This window comes from Primulina huaijiensis, chromosome 7 (assembly GCF_012295235.1).
Source record: "Primulina huaijiensis isolate GDHJ02 chromosome 7, ASM1229523v2, whole genome shotgun sequence".
In the NCBI taxonomy this organism is placed as follows: Eukaryota; Viridiplantae; Streptophyta; class Magnoliopsida; order Lamiales; family Gesneriaceae; genus Primulina; species Primulina huaijiensis.
In genome coordinates, this window is record NC_133312.1 from 15,337,092 (window position 1) to 15,348,196 (window position 11,105).

The window sequence follows — 11,105 nt, forward strand, 5'->3', positions numbered from 1 at the left end:
ATAAGAGGTGTGCTGACCGAGTGATTAGGAGATGCGTGGAAGGTATCGAAGCACAACAAATTCTGGAGAAATGTCATTCTTCACCATATGGTGGACATTTTGGAGCATCACGAACAGCAGCTAAGGTATTGCAATCTGGTTTTTATTGGCCTAGTTTGTTTAAAGATAGTTATACCTTATTAAAATCATGTGATAGATGCCAGAGGTTAGAAAACATCTTTAGGCGTCACGAATTACCACTGACAAATGTTTTGGAAGTGGAACTTTTTGACGTTTGGGGCATAGATTTTATGGGGCCCTTTCCCCCTTCTTTTGGTAATTCTTATATTTTACTAGCTGTGGATTATGTTTCGAAATGAGTGGAAGCAATCGCCACCAACACTAATGACGCTCGTGTTGTAGTTAAATTCGTGCATAAGAACATCTTCACCAGATTTGGAACACCGAGAGCCATCATAAGTAACGAAGGTACGCATTTTTGCAATAGAATTTTCAACTCACTTTTGGCTAAATACAGTGTGAAGCACAAGTTGGCACTAACATATCATCCTCAATCAAGTTGACAAGCTGAAATATCCAACCGGGAGATTAAACAAATACTGGAGAAGACTGTCAACACAAACCGGAAATATTGGTCCATTAAGTTAGATGATGCATTGTGGGCCTATCGGACTACGTTCAAGACACCTATTGGGATGTCTCCCTATAGGCTGGTCTTTGATAAGGCATGTCATTTGCCATTGGAGTTGGAGCATAGAGCATTTTGGGCTGTGAAGAAATTAAATTTTGATTTGCAAGCTTCGGGAGATATTAGGAAACTGCAGTTGAGTGAGATGGACGAATTTCGAAATGACGCATATGAAAATGCCAAGATCTACAAAGATCAGACTAAGAAGTGGCATGACAAAATCATTGTCCGAATGGAGCTCAAACCGGGACAACAAGTACTATTATTCAATTTTCGTCTGAAGTTGTTTCCTGGTAAGCTGAAGTCGCGTTGGTCAGGGCCATTTGTTGTGGAAACAGTGTATCCTTATGGGGCTATCGAGCTAAAGTGCAGTGATGGAAGAACCTTCAAGGTGAATGGACAGCGGGTTAAGCCTTACTATGGGACCGAAGTAAGGAATATCGACAGTGTCAAGTTGAGCGAACCAAACTAAACGAACTAGTGACAGTCGGGCTGACGATGTTAAACCAAGCGCTTGTTGGGAGGCAACCCAACCAGTTTCTCTTTATGGCTTTCGTGTTCTTTATTTTATTATATTTTCAGTAGTAGTATTGTTTTTACGTTTTCTTTGTATTTAATTTGGCATGTGAAGATTAGACATTGATTTATGTGTTATTATGCAGGTACAAGTTGACACGAAGTGTGCAAAAAGGGCTAAAAAATATGCCTAATCTCGGAAGGAGCAGCGCCAGGAAGCAGCTCCGCAGCGCCACTTTATGCGAAAGAGTAGCGCCTAGGCGCCAGGAAGCAGCGCTGCAGCGCCATATTATGCGTACATCAAGCGCCTAGGCGCTACATAACCTGCGCCGCAGCGCCAACACATTCGAAGACTTAGCGCCGTAGCGCCAGACATTAAGCGCCGCAGTGCTGAAGAGGCTGAGAAGTAAGCGCCTAGGCGCTAAACACTCAGCGCCGCGGCGCTAGTTCGCGTATATGAAAAAAAAAAAGGGATCCGAGAGTTTCTTTTCAGTTACCTAAGAAGTGCAAGCGCCGCGGCTCTCCTCTCCTCCTCCACCAAAATCGACTCCCACCATAAACCTCCACAAATTCACCTCCAAAACATAACATTACATAACATAAACAATCCTCAACTCAAATCCACCCAAAAATTCCTCCCTCCTCGCACCTCTTCGGCTCAACGATCTCCAAGAGACTTCTTCACCAAGCCACAACCCGGACGGATTTAAACATATCTTGGGGTCAACCGATCATAAGGTAACAATCTTTGGTGTCGTGAGTTATGATTTTAATGCTTAATTCCGAAGGATTTAGGTTTTGAAATACGTACGCAAAGTGTTCGATCAATTGGCTCAGTAAGTTTGTTGTTGGGATTTGTTGGATTCGGAGAACTGCTTATTGGAAGGAATCGTTAATTGATTGTTTGTGTTGATATTGGGGGTGTTGAATTGTTGAATATTGTTGTTAAGTGGGTTGATATTGAATTGAAATATGCCGCCGAGGAAGAAGACCAAGCAGATTGAATCTGGGGAGGGCGAGTCGTCTACAGCTACTTTTGATAGACGACGATTCTGGAATGCCGTTGCTGCCGAAAACTATTCTAAATTACAGGATAAAAGCATGCAATGCGAAAGAGAGATGGATTAGAGCATCCCGGATTGCACGACATTGATTGTTTCTGTGAGAACCCGTGATTTTACGAGCCAAGTAAGTAATACGAACTTGAAGTTTAACTCAAACTAAGCACTAAAATTTTTATTCCAACTAGATAACTTGAATATTAACTTAGATTTCAGCTAACTTAACTCGAAGAAATAGCTTCAATGCTCGGAGATTAACTCAACGGGAGGCCAAACTAGAAGTAACTGCATCCATTGAAGTACTGTCACGGGAGGAATATAACCCCAGCTCAAGGACTCAATTCGTCAGCTCAAAGCAGCTCAACCAATCTTGTCCTAACAAGAACAAAAAGGGAGCAACAAGATGAGCCAAGAGTTTGGACAAATTAAATGTGCAAGAAATAACCTTTGTGTTAACCCATGAAGGAGCTGCGGGAGGAGCTAAGAGCTAGGACATAATAATAATGAAAAAAGTGACCCTTTAGAAAATCAAGGTCTCTTAAGGCTTACATGGAAATTTGGAGTGCAATAATGGCTAGCATGTGAATTGAAGAATGCATGGAGATTTGAAACACAATAATGACTAATCTTGGAGGCCAAGATTTCGACCAAGGGCTAGGTGAAAGGACTAGAATTTTCTATAAATACCACCTAGTCACATGCAATAATGCACTTCAAAAATCCCTCAAAAACTCTCCAAACATTTCGGCCCTCTCCTCACCCTTCAAGCATTCGGCCGAACTCAAGCAAAGGAGAAGAAGAAAAGTTCGTGCAGTCCGGAGTTGCAATACTGCGTCGAAGTGCTGTCCAATCAACGACAGCATTTGCTAAAGTCACGCCGAAGTGCTGCCCGAATTTTTTTGAAAGAAAGCTTCGTACAAAAATCTGCAAATTGTAAGTGGGCTTTTGTTATGTACTTCGTTTCTATTTTAAACTTTGATATAAATAACGTGACATGCATGTTGGTGTGTCCTTTTTTCGAAAATGTCAGTGTGTTCTATTTTAAATTTCGATCGATTATGTGTTCTCTTCTAAGTTTCGAAATTCTTGGTTCCGCTGTGTCTGGATGAATAACTCTGAAATCTGAATAGCTGAAAAATTCTGTCTGTTACTTCTGAATTCTGTTGCACTGTTACGATTCGAATTTGAAATGGGACGAGAATTGTAGTTCTGTTCTGGCCCCCATTGGTGGGTATAAAACCATGTTCTGTTCTGGCCCCCATTGGTGGGTATAAAACCATGTTCTGGCCTCACCCCTTAGAGGACTAACATATTGGGGACAATTTGACCATGGAAATGAGATGAGTAACAGTGTGTTTTGTCTGTTCTGAAATGATTTGAATTGTTTCTGTTCTGTTCCGAATCATTTGATAAGTTTCGTCTCCTATTCGTTGTGTCCAGTCAAGAATATTGAGTTTTGAAAGTATGTTATGAAAGTATGTTAAAAGAAATTTTTAAAAGAATTAAATTCTATACGTATCTTTGGAATCGATCGACCCACACTTGCTGAGTGTTTCCCAAAACACTCACCCCTTACAAATTTCAGATAAAACTTAAGAGCAAATAAATAAGGAGGAGCAAGAAGCTTTCTGGGGTTAGTGAACGATGATCAAGATCAAGAACTAATTTATCCTTTTTGTTTAGTTTTTCGCATTTCGCAACTCTGATGTATTTATTTCATTTTCATTGTAAGACAATACTTTATTTATGAAAAAGACTGGTTTAATTTGATACGAGGCTTTATTGTTTTCAATATAATTGTTAAACAATGCCGGATGTCACTGACGCTTCGGACACGGGGCGTGACATTTAAGTGGTATCAGAGCCGCCAGGTTCATAATCTCGCCGGGTTTTTGATAGACAAAATTTGGAGAAGTCAAATTTTGGCAAAAGCCTAGTGCATCCCAATTTGAGTCCAACTTTCATCTGTTCTTGAAATCCAACTTTCATCTGATGCTTAAATTTCAAATAGACTTCAGAAATCTATCCCTTCAATCGCTTCGCAATTCTTAGTATCAAAATTTTTCCACGACCACTTTGTTTCTATTATTTGTGCCTTTCTATCTTTTATACGATTCTGATGCTTTGCCTTCGATTTTATCCTAGGAAATGGCTGCTCCACGTACCCGTGCTCAGGCTGCCCTTCGCATGCGCCAGCTCACGATTGACAATCAGACTAGAGAAATTGCGACGCTGAAGGCGCAACTGGCTAGAGAAAAGTTGGAAAAACAGGAGATTATTGAGAGTAGACTCATACTGGAGACCGATGTACAACAATTGACTCATCATCTGGACTTGGAGGAGAGCCAGCTGCTGCAGATACCGATCGATTCCGCTCGCATCACGCGCTTAGCTGCACTTAACAGGGATTTATTGGATAGAGTGGAAATAGAGCGAGGACGTGCTGCTCAGGCTCGTCAGCGCCAGGAGGAGTACAACGCCAGAAAGGATCGGTACATTTCGAAGCTCCATGGCACTATGGACAGACTTCAAGATCAGAATAATTACATGCATTTGGTGATAAAGAACATGGAGGAAGAGGAGGTAGCACCGATGGAGGTGGCCGGAGATGACATCGCCAGTGACAGCGATGGCGGAGAGATGTTCGATTAGATTAGCATTATAATATCTGGGTTGTAATAAAATTTGTGACTAAGAAAATACTATGTGTACCAAATTATTTTGAATCTTTCTATTATCCTTCTATTGCATATTTAAAAATTTGGTAAGTATCTTATGTATAAAATTGTTTTTTTATAGGAAAACAACATGGATCTTCAACGCATTATAAATGAACTTCAAAATCAACTTCACGAAAAGGAGTCAGAAATTAAAACACTGAAAGAAAAAAATGAGAAACTCGAAAGAGATAATTTAAAGTTAGATGGGAATAATGTATGCATGACGGAGGATCTTCGTGAGGCCAGAGAGGAAGAGAAGAAACTACGCGAGGACGTAAGACATTATGCCGCTTATCATCTAGAGTCGGAACGTCGACACGAAATCACCAAGCAAGAGTTAAACAAAGCTCAGGATAGGATTTTTACCCTCAAAATCCGGGACGATAGCCTTCTCAAAACACAACGCCGTCTGGAGGAACAGATCGCAGATCAAGAAATCAATGAGAAAGTAAGCCAATCAACAATACAGGAGCTACAAGATCAAGTAAACAACCTTGATCATCACAACACACAACTGCAGAATTACATTGAGCACCTGCAAAACGAAATGATCAACATGGAAGAACTCATGGAACAACTAGAAGAAAACCCCGTAGAGGAAGAAATTAATGAAGCAGAAGGAGACGGTGAAGTTATAGATGAGTAGGGAAAAAAACTCTAGAATAGGCACCACTTGTACCTAGAGCTATTTGATTAAACATTTATTCTGAAAAGATTGATTGTATGAAATTTTTTTTACAATTTAATGAAATGATTTATTTGATTAAATATTGTGGCAAACAAATTAATAAAATACATGTTTATAGAATATGGCAGGCAGACCACCCCGAAACAACCGTAACCCTCGTGGCGCCAACCAATATGAAAATTCACCACCACCTCAGAGAGTAAACCTCAGCCAAGAAGATATGATGGCAATAGCCACTATCATAGCTGCGACGTTGCAAGGATTCGTGAACCCATTAGCTACCGCCATCCAACCACCTCAAGAACCACAACCGCGTGGAATCAAATACAATTATGAATCTCTAAGAAGGAATCGAGTTCCAACTTTCGATGGAAACCCAGACTCGGAAGTCAGTCACAACTGGCTCAAGAACGTCGAAACACAATTGCATTTACTGAAGATACCTGAAGAACTGAGAGTGGAGGTTGTAACACCGTTTTTGGAAGACCGAGCTAGGAAATTGTGGGAAACTGTGTCGCCATCTTTGACAGAAGTGGAAGGGATCACATGGCAGATTTTTAAAAGAGAGTTTTTGAAACAATACTATCCAGCTGAATTTAGACTACAGAAGTTGGGTGAATTTGAAAGCTTCAAACAGGCTCCAGACATGTCAGTAATGGAGTACACTTCACGATTCAACGATCTGTGAACTTATGTCCCAAAGATCATGTCGGATGAAACGTTAAAAATGCATCGTTTAAAGAAGGGACTCAACAGTCGAATTCAGTCAGCATTGGCAGTATTCAAGCCAAACAATTTTGCGGATTTGATGGGCGCTGCAATGAGTGATAAACATAAAAATTGTACATTAATTAAATGTTTTATAATATAATTATATAGTTTTTGTTTTATTAAATGTTTAAATATTATATGTTTTATAATAAATTGTATAAAATATAAGTTGTTGTGTAATTACAAGTTTTTACTATTTTTTACAGGTTCGATAAAACAAGAATAAACTTGGCGTTGCAAATGGGATTAAGATGATTCTTGGACCTGTAGAAAGTTGATTATAATATCTACAATATTGTTGACAAGCATGAGATAGAAATCCTCTCACAATTGGGATCAAATTAAGCAACAAATAAAGTTACCAAAGGAGTGGCAGTTTTACCATGCTCTAGTATTTTGCCCATATCTCTCAAATTACTTGGTCAAATGGTTTGAAAAAAATACCACATCTAGACAACTCAATTATCCACATGTTTTTTTTATGTGAAGAAGCAAATTCGGAGAAGAAGATTTTCAAAAGTGATGTGTAATATAATATAATATCTTGGAACACCAATGAAGACTTATGTGTCAAAAAATAATATTTTATTTGTGGTTGTCTCCCCAAATTTGGCTATAAATAGGGGTGCATTGTAATGTATTGGGATATCACTCATTCTATGAACAAACCTTTGAGTTCGTAATATTTCTCTCTATATTTTTCCTTTATTTCTTCATTTAAATACAATTAGCATGTTAATTTCATATTCAAAGTTTTACACTTTGAATAATGAATAGCTAACTTCCTAAAGTTGAGATGATAAGGTGAAACTCTTGGCATGATAATAAGGTTATTAAAAGGTAAGAATCTATGTTTTATATTATTTAATCATTATTTATTGTTTATGTTATATTTATTTCTTTAAGCATTTTTATACCCTACTTATAAGTGGGAGTTTTGATTTATTGTTGCTATATGTTACACTAAATTCTTGGAACCATTTAAATGTTAGTTTGGTATTACCAACCATTTAAAGTGGATGCCTTGATTTATTATATATAAATATATTATAATATTAAATTCTTGGAACCATTTAAATGTTAGTTTGGTTTTACCAACCATTTAACTTGGATTCCTTGATTTATTATATATGAATATATCATAGTATTAATTTATTGGTACCATTTAAATGTTTGTTTGGTTTTACCAACCATTTAAAGTGGGAACCTTGATTTAGTGTTTACAAATATATATAGCACAATAAATACTTGACCACATTTATAAGTTTTGGTATATATTATATACTTATAAGATAATAATTTATAACATAATATAAATATGATTATTTAATATATTGGAACCATTTTATTAAGTGGATTTCAATATTGTTCGTTAATGTTAACTTTATTAAAATACCAAGAGTGGATCCTTTAATCTCAACTACTTAAATTAAAATTTGAACAATTAAAATTTACCCATTAAAGATTCAAACAATTAAAATTAAAAAGAAACAAAAACAAAAACAAAACAAAAAGACATTGTAGTGGACTTGTAATTACCTTAGCTTCCCTGTGGATACGATATCGGACTCACCGAATTATACTACTTGTGGACAACCTGCTCTTGGGAGTGCAACAATCAAAGTGACAACAAGTTTTTGGCGCCGTTGCCGGGGAAGTATAATTTAATTTCAAGTCTATTTAATTTTGTTTATAGTTTATTTTTCTTTATTTGAATTTTTATTGCTTTTGTGTGTTTTTATTCTTTTGCATTTGCATTTGCATGAGCATTATTTGGTCACGTACACTTAGTGGTCGACTCATTCGAAATAACCCTTTATTTTTACAAAACATGGCGGAAGAACCCATCCAAGAAAATGAAGATGAAATTCAATCTCAACATGATCATGATAGACGAAGAACACTTAGAGATCACATGAATCCTACACGTACTAGTGCACCTTCATGTCTAGTTTTTCCCCCCGATGCATCTCATTTCAATTTTAAGCCTGGTATTATCCAACTTTTACCCAATTTTCATGGCTTAGATTCTGAAAATCCATACATGCATTTACGAGAGTTTGAAGAAGTGTGCAACACATATAATGATCTAAATTGTAGCATGAACACCATTCGACTTAAGCTTTTTCCTTTTTCTTTAAAAGATAAAGCTAAAACTTGGCTACAAAATCTTAGATCGGGATCCATTCGAACTTGGGATGAATTGCAACAACAATTTTTGAAAAAGTTTTTTCCATCTCATAGAACAAATTCTTTCAAAAGGCAAATCATCACTTTCACTCAAAAACAAGGAGAAACTTTTTATCAGTGTTGGGATAGATATAAAGAATTGCTTAATCTTTGTCCACATCATGGTTTTGAAATTTGGAGAGTTGTTTCTCAATTTTATGAAGGCTTAACACCTAAAGATAGGCAAATGGTTGAATTTATGTGTAATGGAACATTTGAAGATAAAGATCCAAATGAGGCAATTGAGTATCTCGATTCATTAGCTGAAAATGCTCAAAATTGGGACACTATAGGTACAATCGAACCATCAAACAAGATTCAATCTCCTACATCTGGTGGAGGTATGTACACTCTCAAAGATGAACATGATCTTCAAGCTAGATTTACCTCTTTGGCAAGAAAAGTTGAGGCACTTGAATTGAAAAAGAATGGTCAATTAAAATCTGTTCAAGAAATTGCATGTCACATCTGTGATACAAGTGATCATTCTACAAAAGATTGTCCCACTTTGCCTTCTTTTAAAGAATGTCTCCATGAACAAGCCAATGTTTTAAACAATCTCAAAAGGCCAAATTTTGAACCATTTTCTCAAAGTTACAATCCAGGTTGGCGAAATCATCCAAATTTTAGTTGGAGGAATGATAATGCTGCACAATTTTCACAACCACATTTCCAAAATCAACAAAATTTTCAAAATTATGCACCTTATGTTCCTCCACCTAAAAGGAATTTGGAAGATATATTGAATTCTTTCATTGCAAAGCAAGAGTCTATCAATACTCAAACTGCTCAAACCATGACAGATTTGAAAGATACTCTTGCTAAATTTGCATCTGCACTTAATGTTCATGAAAAAGGTAAATTTCCTTCACAACCTCTGCCTAATCCCAAGGATCATCATTCACAAACTGGAACTTCTGGAACTCAACCGATGGATCAGGTAAAATCTGTTATTACCCTTCGAAGTGGTAAGGTTGTGGAAAAATCCATTCTTGAACCTTGTGAAGATGATGATAAATCAACTCCAAAGGGTAAGGAAGTGGAACCCATAACTTGCGAAGAGGAGGTTCAACAGACAGTGTCACCACCATTCCCTCATGCATTGAAAAATACAAAAAAATCAAATTTGAATTCTGATATATATGATATTTTTAAACAAGTAAAAGTTAATATTCCTTTATTAGATGCAATAAAACAGGTACCATCATATGCCAAATTTTTGAAAGACTTGTGCACTGTGAAAAGAAAATTGAATGTGAAAAAGAAAGCATTTTTAGCCGAACAAGTAAGTGCAATCATTCAAAATAATAATGCTTTGAAATACAAAGACCCTGGTTGTCCTACTATTTCTTGTATTATTGGAGAACGAAAGTATTAAAAAGCCTTGCTTGAACTTGGAGCTAGTGTGAATTTACTTCCATATTCAGTTTATCAAGAACTCAGTCTAGGCGAGTTAAAACCTACTTCGGTAACACTTTTACTTGCTGATAGATCTGTTAAAGTGCCAAGAGGTATGGTAGAAGACGTGTTGGTCCAAGTTGATAACTTTGTATATCCTGTCGATTTCATAGTTTTAGATACACAACCTATCGAAGCTTGTAATGCAATTACTGTAATTTTAGGTCGTCCATTTTTAGCAACTTCTAATGCTCTTATAAATTGCAGGAATGGAATAATGAAGTTGTCATTTGGTAACATGACCTTGGAGCTTAATGTGTTTAATCTTTGTAAGCAACCACATGACAAAGGAGATGAAAGTGAAGATGAAAATCTTATTGAAACTCTTGTGGAAGAAAACATTCAAGAAGGGAGTACTCGTGATCAATTAGATATTTGTTCAATTTAAACTATTAAAAAATATTGAAACTGATCTTGATGATTTTATCAGGTATCGCTCGTTACCAGGATCAGAGAAAGAATTTGATGCAAAATATGAGAACAAAGACGAACCACCCATATTGGAGTTAAAACCCTTGCCGGAAGAATTGAAGTATGCATTTTTTGGAGAAGATGAAACATATCCGGTGGTAATTTCTTCCAAACTAGCAAGTGATGAAGAAGGTAAATTAGTTGATATGCTTAAAAGACATAAAAATACAATTGGTTGGACACTAAAAGATCTCAAGGGCATTAATCCACTAATTTGCACTCACAAAATTCACTTAGAAGAAAATGCAAAAACATCTCAACAACCACAAAGGAGATTAAATCCACACATGAAAGATGTGAAAACTGAAGTTCTCAAACTACTTGATGTTGGGATTATCTACCCTATTTCTGATAGTAAGTGGGTAAGCCCAACACAAGTAGTTCCGAAAAAATCTGGCATCACAGTGATAAAAAATGAAAAAGGTGAATTGTTAACAAGTCGAGTCCCATCTAGTTGGCGGATGTGTATTGATTATAGAAAATTAAATGACGCCACTAGAAAA

At 36.7% G+C, this 11,105-nt stretch overlaps 1 pseudogene; it reads left to right on the plus strand.

Annotated features, from left to right (window-relative positions):
* Window positions 1–695: 695 nt before the first annotated feature.
* LOC140981624 (uncharacterized) overlaps window positions 696–11,105 on the plus strand; it is a 13,291-nt pseudogene continuing 2,881 nt past the window's right edge.